At 34.4% G+C, this 19,866-nt stretch overlaps 1 pseudogene; it reads right to left on the reverse strand.

Moving 5' to 3' along the window:
* Positions 1-1,726: 1,726 nt before the first annotated feature.
* Positions 1,727-19,866, reverse strand: part of LOC139706690 (chromobox protein homolog 1 pseudogene) — a 68,459-nt pseudogene continuing 50,319 nt past the window's right edge.

A 19,866-nucleotide genomic window follows, 5' to 3' on the forward strand; every position in this document is an offset into this window, starting at 1 on the left:
GCAAAGTACTTCTATTCCTCTATTTTTTTTCTATAAAACATGGATATTTTTATGATCCATTTAAAAGTTTGTTATGAAGATGAAGTAAAACAGTGCACACAGAGTTCTTAACACATTGCCTGGCATACATAATCAGCACATATTATTATTATTACAGTCAGTCTATAAACTGCTCTTCATGATTGCCACCCTTTTCCAAGTTATAAACTGTTTTTTTTTTTCAGTGATTATAAATCTATAGCTTTATTAAGTCAAATACTGATAGTGTGGGCTGGGGCTGGGGCTCAGTGGTAGCGCACTTGCCTGGCATGTGTGAGGCACTGGGTTCAATTCTCAGCACCACATAAAATAAATAAAGGACTATCAACAACTAAAAAAAATTTAAAAAAAAACAGATAGTGTGTATGAAGTTTCCATTTAAACAAAAATTTCACTGAAACTTTAGACATGCCTAAAAAGATTTTACGATGTAGCTCTAGATGCAGGTCTACATGATATCAGGAACTTTTGGATTTCATGATTTAAGACAGCATTTTGGGCAGCAGTTGATCCATTAAATTTTTTCTTCAAAAAAAAAAAAATTTTAATGTGTTTAAAGTAAACCACTGCCCCAATGTGAAAGCGAATCTCCTGAGACCAGGGCTTTTGAAACCACTCAACCCTTGAATTCACTTAATGAAACTCTTGCTGTCAGTGACTGAACCCTGCTGCTAATGGTTTCAGAGTTTAAAATTCGAAAAGCAGAGGCTCCAAGAAGTTTCCATCCCAAGAGTATGGCCCCTCCTCCTTCCCTACTCTTCCTCTTTGCCCCCCTTTGGCCTCTCCCCTTGTACTTCAGCCAGTGGCTTAAATGGACAACCTGATTTTATTTATAAATTCGTAATTGGAAAAGAAAGGGTCTTTAGGTCTAATTGCAAGAATTAGCACCTTTAAGACAAAATAATCTGCCTGTGTCTACTCTCCAATAAAAGACTTTCCCATCTCAGTCAATTTCTATCTCCAAAATGGCAGCTTTGGTTACTTAGGAACTGGCTTAGTCCTTTGTGGGGAACAACATTAACTCAGACTGGGAACACCTTGGCTTATAGGTTTTAGGCATTCACAGCTTTTAAACAGTCTCTCACAGTCCTCATTTATGGTGCCAATGACTTTTTTTTTTCTTTTTAAGGTAAAATATTCTGTACATAGAACCAAATCATTAGTTACTTATTCTTTCCATTGTTTCACCATTTTCCCAATCAGGCCCCAAATTTTAACAAAAATGATCCTACTCATCTCTTTCTTCACCACCTTATCCCTCCCACCCCAAATAATATACCAGTAATAGACAAAAACTACACACATGCTAGCTGTAAAAATGCAGAATTAACACTGTGGGTTAGAAGGCTGTGGGTTGTGGGGATGCTCTTTGAAGATCAACAGTACCTTTTTTGCCTTCCCACACACCCAAGTCTTCAAATTTTGTCTTTCATAGAATTCCCTGTGCCTTTCTCAGTAAAGTGAAGAATGGGTTGCCTTCAAACACTCACTCCTACTAGGATGAGTGTGCAAATTATACAGCTTGGAATGGGCTTTAAAGCACTGGGGCTTCTGCAGGGCACAGAAAATAAACTGGCTCTTTAAAGGACATCTTCTCAAACCACCTTATGGGGTCAAGACAGTTGAACTCTTTCCCTCCCTACTTAAATACACAGTCAGAGGTGACAGGGGCTGGTACTCAGGATTGTCATCGTTTTTTGTCATTATCCTCTGAGGAGTAGGAATGCCACATCAGCCTTTTCTCACAGAAGGATATGACAACCTGTGGGCACTTGACATTGGCCTCCTTGGTTAAGCTCATCAGAGTTTTCCATTTCATTAGGAACAGGAGTTCTGGGCTGGAGTCTGTAGTTCCAATAATCTGCTCGGGCTCCAACCCCCAGGGCAAAGTCCCGTGGCTTTTCTGACTCTTCTTTTTCTTCTTTGGTTTGCTCACTTTTCCTTTATCTTCAGAATCAGAATCCAGCTCTACACTTGCCTCTGTCTGATTTATGTCTCACTTGCTGTTTTCTGCAACTGTAGAAGCTCAGAAATGAGGGCCAGGTTTTTTTCTGGTGCCTGTGTGTTTTACTCACCTGAGAAACCTTCCACTTTAGGAGGTTCTCCACTTTTCCAGATGATTGAGAACTTTTTCCACCACATGTTCCTCTTCCTCTTGTTCTACTCTACCTCCTCTACTTTTCTTCTTGTTTCCCCCCCACCCCCACCCCCCTCCTTATTGCCCTACAGCTTTCTGATGTAAAGGGTGACAATGCTCAGAGCAGCGCTCAAGAGTCCAGAAGGAATTGGTGTTGCAATGGTGGCATTGCATCGCGCTCTCCTGGGGAGTGGCACCCAGTAAAGCCTATAATAGTTTGTTTGTTTGTTTTTCCTTCTTTTCTTAAGGAAAAAAGTTGTTCAAGTTAATCCAATTTCAGCTATATATAACTGACAGGGGAGGGATTATACCCTGTGATTGATTTGCCCCATTCTCCTTTGGATCCCTCTGGGGAAGACCCTGTGCATGGGCAATAGCATTTTCTCACAACAAACATATGTCCCTGATTCCCCAGCCTCCTTTTTCATGCATAATCCTCTGCCAACTGTTGATACTGTTTGGCTCATGTTCAAGATAAACAAACATCCTTATCGATTCAGAAGCCTCTTTCTGATATTTGCAAAGACTAAAAGAAGTGTCTGGATCTAGATGTGTCAGTTTATTATTTTAAACACAAAATTACTTCACACCATGCACCTCCTCATCTATTTACTTTTGCATTTCCTTTCTAAGCCATTAATTACTTGCCACTATATGTGTGGTCATTGACAGAATCCTGATTTATTCCACATGACACTTAGGGCTTCTGCTGCATTATTCTTTGTGTTATCTAGAAGAGACAGTCAAAGATGCACTCTCTCATGGACGGATGATGTCCTACATATAGTTCCTGTTATGGCAAGTGATTTTTTTTCCTTATACACCCTATTCTCCAGCAGTTTTCTATCATAAGTTTATCTTTGCTTTGTTTTTGTTTTTAGAAAGTGAGAGCTTTCTAATCCTTTCTTCATTTAGATAATCCTGCTTTGATCCCTTGATTTTATAAGATAGGCAAACCCAAGTCTAACATATAATGAAGAATTATTGAATTAATTACTAATTATTCTCTCTTTCCCTCTTTTTTTTTTTTTTGTCCCTAATGTTTCAGTTCATCTCATCCTCATGAAACAGAACTGTGCCTCTTTTGTCTTCAAGAAGAAGTCCAATGAAGGTTTAATGTGATTTGCTAAACTCATAGCATGCACTGAGCAATGCATTGCCACAGTCTGGCTGGGCACAAAATCAGGAGCCACTCAAGCAGGAACAAACTTTATTTCCAAAATTCCCGCGAATGCCACGCACGCACGCGGCCTTCTCCCGGGACACACTACACCAACAGGAAATCCCTCCTCCGGAATTCCCTCCTACTACACTTCCCCAACCAATGGGAACTCTCTGGGAGTCCCGCGAAAGCTCCAAAGTAGCAGGCCCAGGCGGACAGTAGGGGTCTAATCTCCAATTGAATGCACATCTTAACATAATCATTATCATCTCAATGGCTTGCTGGTGTCACCTTTCAACCAAAAATGCCATGCGTCATTCCTACTTGGCTACGGCTTTCAGCAATGCATGTTGCTATCAAATATTTCACCCACTCACACCATGGGGTAGGACCCCAAGGCACCCAACCCAGCCTTTCTGCCACTTATCCAAAGCCATCATTCCCTAAGTGAACCTCAGCCTCCTAAAAACTGTATCTATTGTATTCCTTCCCTTAACTTACTATTTTAAATGACAACAGACCTGAGATACTTGTTAAAGTACAGCCATCAGCAGAATCAGGCTTGTTACTTTTCACATTCTTTTCCTTAGTATGACAGACCAGGACTGTACCTCCTAGAACTATGATTCCAAATCTTCAATATCTTGCAACAAATGTTTGAAAAAGAAAATAAGAATGTCTATCTTGTGAAGAAATATAATGTTGAAGCAGGAGCAGGAAAAAAAAATCTAGATTTAGAGGAAAACATTATTTAGCTTGCATGAGTGTGATTTCACTAAAATAAGTCTATTTTAGTGGAATCTATTCCTTTTAAGAATATGGCATCACGATCATAGCATCTTATTTTAGATTTGTTCATTGCACTTAAGTCTTTGCCAAGAAAATAGTCAATACTTATCTTGGTCTTTACATCTAAAGGTCCTGTTGAAGTGATGTTCCTGAACAACAAAACGGTCTTAACTTCTCATAGCAATTGGTCCCAACCCTGTGCCTTGGAACTCCAGGTAACTCAGTGAGTTTATTGAGCTCCCTCCTCAACAATTTCATATCAGGTAAGTTGTAATTTCCTTCCATCCAACTGATTTTATAGTTATGTTTATTACCTATACTTAGTCATATATTTTTTATATAAAGTTTCATTTATATACACATTTAAACAGTCATACTAATATGGCTAATATTCCTGTGTGTATATTTAATATATTTATATATATATATATATATATTATATTATATATATATATATATATATATATATATATATATATATATGCATGTGTGTATATATTTACAATTATATAACTATGCTAAATTGTCATCTTTTTTTTGGGACATATATAACACCCTGTAGATGTCCCACAGGTCTTATCAGTAGCAAAGTAAAATTCATTGGGTTAAATTCATTTTTCCTTCTACAGAGAAAAATAAAATCTATTTCATATTTATTACTACTAAATTTCCATTTCCATGGGAATTCTCCATCATTGTTTTTCAAATTTTAGGACATTACTCTAGGTTCTTTGATGTCTGCATTGATGCAATGAAAAATGGCATTTCTACCTCTTAGTCTACTCACCTAACTAGGACTGAGAGACAAAAATTTGTATCCTCTTCATCACAGATTGGAGGAAGAGTAAGACATCCAACCTTCCTGATTCCTTGATAGTCCATCCGTTTCTTTTGACAGAAACTCCCCTTTGCTTTTCTCCACAGCAGGAGTCCTAACTTGTGATCAGCCAGCTGCCTATAGTGACACCACAGTTCCTGGCAGAGTTCTAGCTGTCCTGAGGTGCTGCAGCTGAATACTCAGTGTATGTCCTCTTAGAGGGGATCTTTCAAGAAAAATCCATAGGCTTCATAAACACAGAGGGAGGCCTGCCACTGGATTCTGAGTCCTCTCTAACCTCTAAGTTCCTAGAGAGCCTTTTAAGATACCCTTTTCGTGTTCCTAAAGACTTAATTTCTCTGAACTAAATTTTTTGGGGACAATTGGAGATAATCAAATTTTATATTTCTATGAAATAAATAAAAATAAGATGTAGCTGTAAGTGGGTTGTCTTAATTGAGCCAGATCTACTACTTTGTTATAGCTTCTATCAGCAGAGTATCATTTTGTATCTACTGGTGTTTTCTAAATGAGAAGCTATTTTTTGTAGGCAAGTTTCTAAGCCAGTTTTCAATCCACTGGCATATGGTATACTTAAGGAGTTATTGTTAGAAAATAAGGAATTACATGTAGGTGGACTTAATACCTTTATTTCTCAAAATAGCATCATTTCAACTGTGTGTAAAGATCATCCAGCTACTAGCAGACTTCCTTATCCCTTTAGGAGAAACAGCAACCCTCACAGGCAAAACACAATAGTTCTCACAATATATACCCTTTCTCTCTCCCACATTCCCATTTTCCATGACTTGGATTTAAAATACAACACCACAACACCTTTTTCTATAAAGGATTCTAGTGGGTTGAATGGCAGTTTCCCTGAAGTTATTAACACTTAAAACCTATAAATGTGAACTTATTGGGGAAGAAAGGAAAAGGCCTTTACAGATAAAATTAAGTTATGGATATCAAAAAAGATCATTCTGGTAAACCCTAAATCTAAAGATAAATATGTGTTTGAATAGAATACAGAGAGAGTTGCTGATGAAAAGTCAAGGCAGAGGTCAGAGAGATGGTATCATTGCAACCACCAAAGCCAGCAAAGGCAGGGCACAGAATCTCCCCCAGAACCTCTGGAGTGGGCACATCTCACTAACTGTGGACTTTTAGCCTTCAGAACTGTGAGAGACTAAATTTCTGTTGTTTCATGACAATATTTGAAGCCATTTGTTATAGCAGCCCTAGGGAACTCATATAAGGTCTAAAGAGTAAATATTTAGGTTTTGTGAGCCATATGGTCTTCATAGCAACTATTCAACTCTGATTTGTAGTGTGAAAGCAACATACAAACAAATGAGCATGACTGTGATCCAGTAAACTTTATCTATGAAAATTTGAATTTTCCTATGTCAAAAAATATTATTCTTCTTTGCTATTTTTTAACATTAAAAAAATGTAAACATTATGCTTGGTTTATGGGAGATGCATAAATAAACAGTGGGCCAGATTTAGTCTGTAGGTTATAGTTTGCGGTTTCTTTCTCTGGAACAGGGACCATCAAGTGGAACAGCATTGATTATGCAGACGATACTCATTCTGGAGATCAGTTTGAATGTCTGATTCCACTCATCTTTGGAAATGCCCTTTGTTTTTAAACTCAATTTCTGATGCCTTTGAAAAACCTACATGAACACCCCTCTTAAGAGTGTAGATAGTACCTCATAGTAGATAGATTTGAACTAAAACTAGATGGCCAGGGACTCTGCTATTAGTACCCACCAACACATATCAAACCAATATCCTTGACCTTATCAATAGATTAGGAAAATTATTCTAAACATTGTATACTTATTCAAATGAAATAGGAAATATGATTATGTCTCATTTTAGAGACTGTGATTTCATTATTCCAGGATGAGCTTCCCTGGCACTGGAAAGGGCTTCCTGGGCAATATTGGCTTAGGTACATGATACTGAGAAGCATTTGCTTGCAGAGACCCTAAAACTGTAAGTCATCCCCTTAGCCACCAGCATCCATATGCAGTTGCAAAGGCACTTGCTCCCAAGCATCTCAAAATTCTAATGTGGCTCACTGCTTTACCAGCACAATGTTCCCACACAGTGTCTTTCTGGTACTCCAGAGGAGAAAAGTTACACCTGTCAGAAGTTTGACAGACTGTTTGAAAATATGAAATCACCTATGTCAATTGGGAATTAAAAAATGCTACGGGGATTTTTTTCCCAAGATAGTATAATTGCAAAGTTTTTATCAGGATTTAAAAGTCAAATAAAGACACTTGAAATACATGATAAAGGGATCTCCAATATGTCACTGAAGGAATCTGTCCCTCTTTGTCATTTAGACACACTCTGCCCATGCACTCTTCCACACTCTTTCTACTAGCCTCATTCCTGTTTCAAACAAGGAGAACCTAATAAGACTCAGATGGGAGATTTGTGACTATTCCCAAAGGAAGGAGTCACTGCTTCTGAAGATATCCTGTTTGTTCATTTTCTTTTTCCAATTTCTTCTCTTTGTTTTGTTTCTGGATCCCTCTATCTTTCTCCCAGCTTGTATTGTCAATTTGTTAACCTCCTCTTGGGAGCTCTCCCGACAAGTGTGGCAATAGAGAATGGCTTTGAATAAAACATGCATTCTATACTTGATATCAAGTCCCTGTTTCTCATACATCTACAGGAGGAAAATAAATAGCTTTGGACCTAAAAACCCAGCAAAGCTGTTTCTAACCTATGTGAAAATTTATAAAAGCTTTAAATGTATCAAATTAATCACAATCTTTAGGTTATGATAAGAGCGTTTTTTTTTTCTTTGAGCACCATTTTTTTTTTGTGCTAAACATTTATTCTGTAGCATTTAACGTGTCTCTTCAAATGTACCTAAAAGACTTTTGCTAAAATGTACCCCAAACCATGTGAACTTAAAAAACAATTTTATTTCTAGAAGTGATTTAAGTGGATGTATCTAGAAGCCTCTAATACTAGAGCTGTCACTGACAAATGTAATAATTATAATAATTAAGATGAATCAATGAAAAGAATGACCTTAAGACATCTGGCTCATCTCTGTGACTAATTTGTAACCACTTACATCACTGATGACATGAAATACCACATAACTGGTGCAGAATTCTAGACATATCATCAATATATTTGATCAAACATATTTGTTCATTGATTTTTATATAGCACATGCCACTTTTTATGAAAATTACTTATACTTTCAAAAAAGCTTTGTTAATATTTTAAGATTATAGCCCTAATTTTTTCTTTACCAGAACTCTAGTCTTAGGAGTAGACAATAATGTTAAAATAGCTTAATAAGCAGACAAGCAGCTGTAGTCCACATAGCCATCTACTTCATATTATGCTAAAGGGCAAAAATTATACTAGGTTTACTTTTTTTATGAGAACTTACAGCTCAGGATAATAGGGATTGAATCATTATAAGCAATAAAGTGTTAAAGGAGGATAGTTTTCTGAGTCTAAAAAGTAAGGATTCAAAGCCTTGCCTTGTTAGTTACATGACTGATATTTAACTTATAGGAATATAAGTTTTCTTTGTAAATTTTGGTGAATTCCCATGTAGGAATCTAGAAAAAAGAGAAAAAGTTTGTGTTGATGGCTTTGCCTACAGAGTAGTCCATCAAAACTATGATAATTAATATTATTCTCTTGATTTCCATGTAGTGCATGCTTGGGTTTGGTAACATTAATGGGATTTCTCCCTATTGTACACATTGTTCACCAACAGAAGCAAAAGCATCATTAATCTTCCACAATATACATTTTTATACCTTTTCTCAAGAATGGAAACACACACACACACACACACAAACACACACACACAGGCTTTAAAAAAGGTCAAGATAAATCCAAGGGTAACACAGATGACATGAATTTCTAACATCAGAAATGAAACAGGGGCTATCATTACTGGTTTAATTGGTATCAAGAGAAAAACAGAAAGAATAGTGAAATAAGAAAGAAAAATAGAAGAATATTAAAAGAAAAAGCTCTATAATCACAGATTTTATAATTTAGATGAAATGGACCAACTTTGGAAAAGGAACAATTTTTTTTTTTTAAAAAATCACACAAAGAAATATAGGTAATATAAGAATGATATTTATTAGAGAAATTGAATCAATAGTTAATAATATTCCAAAATAGAAAACACTGGAACTTAAAGGGTTCACTGTGAATTCTACCAAACGTTTCATGATGATATATCAGTTCTGTATAATTTTTTGGAAAGATATACAAACAGAGGGGATGCTTCCCAGTTTATTCTATGAGGTAAGCATTATCTTTATTTTAAAAGAATATAAGTCATACCAACAAGAAAATCTACACATCAAAATCTCTCATCAACATGTTTAAAAATTCTCAAAAAAAAATTTTAGTATACTAAACCCAACAATGCATGAAAATAAATGTAGTTCATGATTGGATGTGATTCATCTCAGGTCTGAAAGATTGGTTCAACACTTGAAAATGAATTAATGTTAAACTTTTATATCAAAAAAGAATCATATGATCTATCTTTTGAAGCAGAACACACATTTGACAAAATTAAATTCATAATAAATATTTTCATCCAACTAAGCATAAAGGAGAATTTTCTCAGGTTGGTAAAACTTACAAAAAACTCTACAGCTAACCTCAACCTTACAGGAGATAATTTATAAAGGAAATTGTAGCTAACCTGATAAGATAAGAAAAAGATGAAAAAGGTATACAAAAGGAATAGATAAAACTATCATCATTCATAGATGATTGTCTATGCAGAATATACAAAAAATCGACAGAAAACAACTCTTAGAACTAATAAGCAATTATAAAATTTTGCAGGATACCAGGTCAATATTTAAAAGTTTCCATATGCCAGAAATAACAAGTGGAATATAAAATTTAAACACATTGCCATTTATATTAGCATTCTCTTTAACATGAAAAAAGTCATATACTTAACAAACTATTGTCAGAATCTACATGAGAAAAGAGACAAAATATATGAAAGATGAAAAAAAAAAACAAATAATTGGAGATATATCTTATATTCGTGGAAGGAAGACAGTATTATCAAGAGATCAGTCCTTAAACTTGAGTTATAGACGCAAAGGAATCCCATTCAAAATTCCATTATTGTACCTATATTGACAAACTGATTCTGAACTTCATGTAAAGAAGACAGAAGGCTCAGAAGAGTCAACACAGTATTAAAGAAGTAACTCTGAATATTGGCATTACCTGATCTCGAGATTTCCTATAAACCAAGATAGTGTAACATTGGTTTAAAAAAAAAATAGACAAACAGATTAATGGAACAGAATGATATCCCAGAAATGAACCCACAGAAACATATTCAATTGATATTTGTAAAAGAAGCAAAAACAATCCTGTAGCGAAAGAATCATTTAACAATCCTGGAGCACGATGAACATCCAATGCAAAAGAGAGAGAGAGAGAGAGAGAGAGAGAGAATAGACTTCATATCTTTCCAAAAGTTAACTCATAATCTAAATAACCTTGAATTTGACAAAGACTTTTTAGACACACCAAAAATATAATCCATAAAAGAATAATTGATAAATCACACTAAAATAAAATTAAAGGAGAGGAAGGAATGGGGAACGGGGGTGGGAAAGATGGTGGAATGAGATGGACGTCATTACCTGAAGTACATATATGAAGACGCAAATGGTGTGACGCTACTTTCTGTACAACCAGAGAAATGAAAAATTGTGTTCTATATGTGTACTATGAATTGAAATGCATTCTGCTTTCATGGATAATAAATTAGGATAAACAATAAATTTAAAAAATAAATTTAAAAAAGAATTAAGTCTATTAATTAAAAATTAGCAAAAATTAAACAAAACTCTGAGCTTCATTCAAGGCTTTTAGTTATGAAAATATTTTGGTTTCATTTCTTCTGAAAAGTCTGACTTCCTCATCATGACACTCAATTAGCAGAGTTAATCACCAGTCTGATGCTACATTCATCAGAATTAAGTATTACTTAATGAGAAATAAACAATTTATAGTTAGTAGAATATGCAAGGTCTCTGACAAATATCTCTATTTTTATTTTCTGTGAAGTTCTTTCAAAAGGAAAAAAAATCATTTTTAAAAGATTTAAAATCTAATAAGGTGGGGAAATAATGTTAAGTTCACTGTTGCTTAAAATTATTACAAAATTACTGGTGGCAGGACCGTTTCCAAAATCAACTCTTTTTGTGGACACAAAGTAAATCACAACTTTGTGCTTATCTGTGGTGGAAATTGTGACAACTCTAGGAAATAGAAATGCAGTGTCACTCTTAGTTTTTCTGTTTTCTAAGGACATCACTATCACTCTGAAATAAAATATAATTAGATGAGAAATGCCATAAGATTTTATGCACACAAACGGGCACATGTGTACTATTGTAAACCCCTAAAGAAATACTTTCTTTTCAAATTGACAGAACCTAGAAAGCACCTCTTTGGAAAATAACATTAATCTGGTATAAGCCAGAGGCACTGTGTTTTATTATTGTTCCCTAACACCTTGAGAACAATTGCCAATTTGAAGATTTTGCTCAATGCTCTGAGTGATGTTAGTATCTAACTTTTGTCAATCAGAGACAGCAAGTGAAGTTCTCTTTCATTTTATTCAGATTTATATCATGTCATTTAATAGAAAGTCACATGTTCTAGAGAGGAGCCTTAGATATAGTTTCAGCATGTGCTATAAAATCACACAAATATTAATATTATTGATGCAAAAGGGAAAAGAGCTGGAATGAAGTTAGTTAATTACTTGCCCTTTCCCTGACTCTTAATTTATAAGTTATGATTTTCCTGGTGATGTACTAGATTTTAGAGAGATAACGTTAGTCAAAAGCACCACAATTACTCAGTTTTATAGTAACAGACTGCAATAGAATCGACATTTGACCTCTTAAGTCTTTAAATTTCTGTAGTCAGTACAATTACATTTTTTCCCCAAGGGAATATAGCATCTATTTTGATAACAAACAAAGCATATAAGAATAAAGATGACAGATATTTGAGATATTTGTGTTATGTCCATTAATAGGGGAGAAGTATAAAATTTATTATTTTCTAATTTTTAGAGTAAATTTTAATAAAAACATTTAATGTGCTTTTATTCAGTATTAGGCATCTTTATACGATTCATTTAGATCATCATAGAATTTTGTGAGAAAATGTTATTATCATTTTATGTTGAGGAATCTAAGACTAAAGAGATGACATAACATGGGGGTACATGAGAAAAGTTAGAAAAAATTAGGTGGAAACCAGATCCCAAGTATGAAGTTCAGATCTTGTATCTTTTGAATAAATCACTCAGCCATTTTCTACAGAGTTATTTCTTTTTGTGCATTCTCACATCTTCTTGTCACCAACAAAGAACTAAACTAGTTAGCCTCTGATCCATTCATTCCCTTCAGGGAAGTGGCAGGTGAGGACATGCTCCTAGGATAAAAGAAAGAACACAGGTGTCCAACTTTAATCACTGTCAACTTGACCTTCAGGTAAGTGGATAAATGATCTTTTTTAGAAGGAAGAGACATATGTTGGGATATTTCCCAGCAGGCTCTGTTCTGTTACCTTTAGTACAGGAACAACCATGCCTGGCTCCCCAGAGAACACTGTGCAAGCTGCACTGCTCTCTGCAAGTACTCCCTGCTCTCTGAGGAACTTCTGAACCTCACTCTTGACACCTCACTTTTCTGGCCCAGAAGTATATTTCTGACAGACCAAGGAAGGGCCTGGGAATCTACTTTTGAAATTCAAGATTTCTTTCTACTTTGTGGGAAGCGCTTGGTAGCCAGTATCCTGAAATTTTTATAAAACTTCATATATATTTCTGTCTATTTGGCTACCTGGACTTGTGTGTTAGCCAACTTGCTAAACTGACCATTGTTAGCATACATGTATAGCTGACAAAATGTGACCAGGGAAAACTGGTAGATTAGGAGCTCTACAGTAATTGTAAGATTCCATAGCTGTGGGTGGCTGGTGTGTCTGTGCCATTATTTCCTCTCAATTCCTGAGACAGTGCTAGATCTCTGGAAATGTTTTCATTTAGCACTAGAAGTTAGTAATCACTGGTCTATGGAGAGGTTGCTCAAGGGACTGGTGGTATGGCACCATCAACAGATGGTGGAAGGAAATGAATATTGTGGAATTAAGCTCCAAGGGAATCTCAATCAGGCCAGTTAGAGCTATTCAATTATATTATAGGGGGAATTGTATTCTGCCAAATATGATGTGGGTAGACCTCTCACTACATGTTTAACCTTTAATAACTCACTTTTGAAGGTCTAGTCCTCACTTCTATTGCACAAAACTTTCAAATTTCTAAGCCATAGAAGTTGGCAATGACCTTCATAATCAGAAATAGCAAATAATGTTATATAGTAGAGCTTACACTGGCTTAAATGCATTTTTTCAATAAAAGATTTGCTCTCTATTTAACATTTTTCTAGACTGGTATTAAAGTTAGCTTCAGAACATTGATTCCTTTATGTTAGACTCCCAATAGGCAAGGTAATAGCTTTAAATTTATTACACTATGTGTCTTTTTTTTAATCCTCTGGGAAAGAGAGGACAAGATAGAATCAGATGTGTAAGATATTTATTTTGAAAGAAACTTACGAAAAAGCAGGGGTAAACAGGGAGAGGATAAAGACCACAGTGAAGGTCTGACTCCTGTCCAGGGAGGAAGGCACAGATGGAACACTTCAGAGGATGGCACCATTCTGTGAAAGCTTCTGGCATGGTTGCTGGGAGCCATTAGCCAAGTAGGTATGACAATTTCCTTGCCAGCGTACCCCATGTTGCTGACATGTTGCAGCGACATTGAATGTAGGTGACCTTGCTCAAGGACCAAGGCAGATTAGGGTGTTCCCGGTTTTAAGATAATCCTGTTTAGGGCGTTCCCAGTTTAGGTTCCAGGTTTAAGGTTTAAGATTATTCCTGCTGGGAATAGGGCGTATCCTGCTGCCTGAGTTCCCCTTGAGTTCTCACGGGATTCAGACAGTATATTTTGGAGATAGAAGCCCAGTGGAGGTGGATTTGGGCAGAGAACGTGGATTTCCCCAGAACGTGATTGTAGACGGCTGGTGTGAGTTCGGGAATAAAGAGTTGCTGTTTGAATCTACAAGCTGTGTGGTGGCTCGTGATTGTGTGCCCAGCCAGACTGCGGCATTTGTGCCCAGCCAGACTGTGGCACATGGTGATGGGGATCAGATAGAATTTGTCCCTCAGATGAATTCCTCACTGGAAAATAATCAGTTTGCATGATAACCTTGGTACACCCAACCTATGGTTAGGAAGAAGTTTGGAGAATGGTGATCATCATTTACTTTCATTATTTGTGTTTTCTTCTTGACCATAGACCATACTTTCTTGCCCCAACCTTTCTTCTAATTTTTAATTCTGTGCCAGATTGGTGTGTAAGAGAATTAAAGATCCTGCTACTTTCCACCAGAAAGCAATTTCCTTTTCTCTGTTAGTCAAATGCTATGGACTAGATGTTTGGGCCCCCTCAAAATTCATTTGTTGAAATCTAATTCCCAATGTGATAGTGTTTGGAGGTGAAGCTTTGAGAGGTAATTCGATTTTGAGTTGGAGGCTTCACAACTGGGATTAGTGCTCTTATAGGAAGAGGATGCTCTTATATAAAGAGAGGTAGTCTGCTCTCTTTCTTCCATGTGTGTATAAAAATAAGTAGGCAATGTGCAAACTGGAAGAGAGCACTTGTTAGAACTCAACCATGTTGATCTACCATCTTGGACTTACAGCTTCTAGACTGTGAAAAATAAATCTCTGTAGTTTATAGTCAACCTAGTCTATTGTACTTTGTTATAGCAAACTGATCAAGACAACAAATGAGGTAAAACCATTGGTAATCTTAACCAGTTAGGAATTGAGTTGATTTATGTTGAATTGCAGTTTTAGAACTACAATTTGGTTTGTCTTTCTTCTTTGGCCTGGTCTTCTTCTCTGTTTCGGTTCAATGTGGTGGTTTCTGTTGCTTTAGTCATGAACATTCCAAAAGAATTGGTTCTGTGCTTTGCAGGTTTTGAGCTTACCATGTTAGCTTCCACACAAAAATTTAGACTCTGTTACATGTCTTCAGGAAGAAAGAGACTTGGTCTATTTAAAGCAGGTCCCTCTTCTAGCAGGACTCTGATTTGTAAACACCACAAGACAGAGATTTTACTCTGTCTTTTTAGGTGGTTCAGAACAAGCCCTCAAACTTTTCTGCTTTATTGCAACTTGCAACAAATTTCTCAGGGGAAAAGTCAGGTGAGCACTGGGGGCTCCTGTAAGAGAGTGATCTATCACGTCAGTATTCCAGGAGAGTACTTCTGCTTAGGTCATGCCTCAGGCAATGCCTGGAATTGATAAATTCTTCTAGTGAAGAAAGTGGCTGGTCATTTTCACTTCTTCTAACAAGTTGTGTTTTTATTTTAGCTAGTTCTTATAATTTACAGTTTTCTGATATGTTTGAAATATGATTTAAGAAACTTGTTCTTTTTTTTTATGGCTGTGACAGGAAACTGCTCTCTCAGTATTCGATGATTTAGAACTATTTACCAATTTATTGTGTTGTGCTTTCTGGGTTCTGAGATAGTTAGAAGGACTTTTTCCCTCCTTTGATCCCATAAAGAAAAGACCCATGTTTTCTTCTATTCTTTAAATTATCGATTATTATCCTATTTAAATCTTTGGTCTAGGGTTGAAGGTGCGCTTCAGTGGTAGACTGCCTGCCTAGCATGCAAAAGGCCCTGGGTCCAATTGCCAGCACTGCAAAATGAACAAACAAAACACACATGAAACAAACAACCAAACAAATAAAATTATGTGTCTACCTAAAATATTTTCAAAGCTCTATCCCTCTCCTATCAATACTTCTTATTGGATAATTATATCTAGTCTCCACCCAATTTCAGGTGCTACTTTTATGATATAGTAATACATAAGTGCCCATACATATTTTGTCTATTTTGGGATTTTCTACTCTTTTACTTTGGTCTGTTTCTTTACTAATAAAACTCTCTATTGTCTTTTAACTTTGAGACTTTAAAATACATGTATCAGTATGTGGAAGTTTCAGTCTTTTCCTCATTTTTCTTCTGTTTAGAATTTTCAAAGTTTTTCTGTTTAGTACATTTTTCCATGTAAAATACAGAGTTAAAAGAACAAATAGAGGATTTTTAGTGGGATCTCAACAAACATAAATTAATATAAGAAAAATTAGAAACTTTGTGATTTTATCTTATTATCCAAACATATTGTATTTATTTTCATTTGTTTGAGACTCATTTATTGTCTTTTACTAGTATTTTAAAATATTTCATACATGTGTGATTAATTTTTTTTTAATTTACTATACTCCTAAGAGTTTGATTTTCTATTGTTATTATTATGGTAAATGATTTTTCTTCCCATTTATCTTTCATATGGTAGCTGCTGATTTTGATGTCAATGACAATTTAATACCTTTGTTACTCATTTATGTTTTTTTTTCTCTTTTATCAGTCACACTGATAAAATTATAGCATATGTGCAAGCAAAATAAAAGTTTTAACTTTATTATTTAAATAAAATCATATATCTTTTGAACTCTTCTTTTCAATATTTGTTTTTAATTTCTAATTTTTTCTTATCTGAATGCATTCCATAGTACCTTTGGGCAAAAATTATTCAAAAAGAAGCTGGTTATGGTGGTGCACACCTAGAATCCTAGCTACTCAGAAGGTGACAAGAGGATCACAAATTCAGTGCCAGCCTGGGTAACTTAGAGAAACCCTATCTCACCAAAAAATGAGCTAGAGGAATAATTCCATGGTAGAGTCTGTCATGTGTCAATTCCATGGTAGAGTCTGCCATGTGTCAACTCCAGAATAGAACAAACAATAACAACAAACCACTGTCCATGACCTATTTTTCTTGTTTCTGGCTCAACAATGAATGCTTTACTGTTTTCTTATTATCCATACTGGCTTGGCAAAGGAGGTAAATATTTTTTAAGTGTAATTTTTTTTTTTAATTTAGAAGGATCCATCTATTTTTAGTTCTTGAATATTTTATTTTTCATTTTAAGTATTTTAATGATTCAAGAAAGTACACAGAATAAAAATGTCTATGTGAGTAAATAAATTGCAACAAAATGAAAAGCTATGTAGGTTATCAGCCAGGACAAAGATAAAGTAATGGGCAGTTTTCACCCTCTGGCTCACCACACCTTTTTTATCCCCAAAGCTAAGCCCTTTTCTCACTTATAACTATATGGCTTAGTGTTGCTTGTAAGTATTTTTTAAGATTTTTTTTTTACTCAATATTAAGTTTGTGGGATTCACCCATGTGATTGTGTTCGTTTTTACTGGACTATACAGTCAGTTGTATAAATTTAAGATATAAAAAAGTGTGTCAAATGTCACCACATAAAGGTTAATTTATCAGTTTTATTGTTTCTGGAAATTTTTATGCCACATGATTGAGGTTTTAATTTCATGTATAGACTATACAAAATAAATACATATATTTGACAATCTATTTTACTTTCTTCTTTATGGAATTTAAAAAAAAAATCCCTGTAATTATTAGTATTAAAAGTTATGCTAAACTCAACAAGGCCAAGTTTTACAATAGATGTGAAGCATCTGGGATCCTCATATATCACTGGTGGGAGTGTGAATTTTATAACCATTTTGGGCAGCTATATATTTGAATGTAACAACTAAAATTAAATATATGCATTCTTTATGATCTGTCGATTCTACTCCCAAAAGTATACTCACTATGCATATAGTTAGGATATTGTATATAAGAATATTCACAGTGACATTTTGTATATTATCCTCAAATTGGAAACGTTCCAAGTATACATCTATAGTAAATAAGGTATACAAGAAATAGTAAATTTATACAATTGACTTTATAGTCAAATAAAAATGAACACAATCACGTGGATGAATGTCACAAACTTAATATTGAGTAAAAAAGTAAATCCTAAAATATACTTAGAAGCAACACTATGCCACATAGTTAGAAGTGAGAAAAGTTAGAAGGCTCAGCTTTGGAGAAAAAAGGGGTAGTGAGCCAGAGAGTGAAAGCTGCCCATTACCTTTTATTTGTCCTGGCTGAAAACTTACATAGCTTTTCATTTTGTTGTAATTTATATACTCACATACACATTTATATTCTGTGTACCTTCTTGAATCCTTAAAATACTTAAAAATAAAAATAAAATATTCAAGAAATAGAAATAGATGAATCCTTCTAAAACTCTAAAAAATATTTATCTCCATTGCCAAGTGTGCACGTGTGGCATGTGTGTGTGTGTGTGTGTATATATATATATATATATATATATATATATATATATATATATACATACATGTACATTCTTCTTCAGAACATCTGGAATATTGACAATTGAGTTTAAGTATTATGCATACATGCCACCAACTAAATGCTAATATTGATCCTAATATAAAATAATTTTTAAGTATAAACTTTTTGTAAGATCAAACTATAAAACACAGAGCAGTAAATGTCAGCAATAAATATTTTCTGATCCTAAAATTCTGATTCTTCATTAATAATTCTAGGTGGTAGCTACCTAAGATTAATAGTTTCTAGTGTACTATTTCAGAAATTTCTGCATAGGAATACATAATATGTGGTAAGGTAGCATACTTTATAGATTCTTATTGACTTCTCCCCTTTTTTTACACAAATGGGTCATCTTTTGCAAATGATTATGCAAATTTGTTTCTTTCACTTAAGATGTAAATTTTGGAATTTAATATATGCATATAGTGTATGTAAAATGTGTATATATATATCATATATACATATGTACATATATGTAACATATAACATACTTACTATGTATACATATGGGCATATATAACATATATACACATTTACTATATCTAGTATATCCTAGAATTATATATATATATATATATATATATATATATATATATATATATATATATATATTAAATCTATAATATATGTATAAAGTAAGATTTAATATCAAGATGCATATTGTTTTTTACATATAAATTGATGACATATAGTTATGTAAAGATAAAATAATCATACATGAAAAGCAAGTTGTAGAATATATTTTATAATAATACACATGCATTTTATGCATTTTATATTTATAAATATAAAACATATAAAACACATTTTTATACCTACACAGATTTTCTTTTAAAAAAAAAAAATATTTATTTTTTAGTTGTAGGTCAGCACAATATCTTCATTTCATTTCTATTTGGTGCTGAGGTTTGAACCCAGTGCCTCACATGTGCCAGGCGAGCGGTCCACCACTGAGCCCCAACCCCAGCTGTATCTACACAGACTTCATTATATTGGTATGACATAATTAATTTTACTAATTCTTCATTGAAGTTTATTTTTCTGTTTCAAAATAGGTTTGAATGAGCATCCTTAAGGCACTTTTTTTTTTTTAACTTTCTACAGAAACTTATCATTTAATCATCTACTGCAGAATAAGGATTGGAGAACTTTTAAAGAGAATTATTTAGGTATAGTAACCTCAGATAGTAATGGCAACCTATTGTCCATTAAAATTTTTCTTTCAAAATTCAAGAAAAAAAAAAAAACAGATTTTGACAGAAAATCGAGGGTACTGTTCTTACAAACTAATTCTAGCACATGAGCTTAGAGAAGCTACTTATCCATGAGTATAAGTAATAGTGGCTATGCAATACATGGGCTAGGACAGGACCACAATAAGCTTTATTTGGATTGAAATAGTTTCCATTAATTGTACTATTTTTTAAGAACCAAAATATGAATCTACTTCAACTGTGCAGTGTCAGATTACACACACAC

Source organism: Marmota flaviventris, chromosome 1 (assembly GCF_047511675.1).
Source record: "Marmota flaviventris isolate mMarFla1 chromosome 1, mMarFla1.hap1, whole genome shotgun sequence".
NCBI lineage: Eukaryota > Metazoa > Chordata > Mammalia > Rodentia > Sciuridae > Marmota > Marmota flaviventris.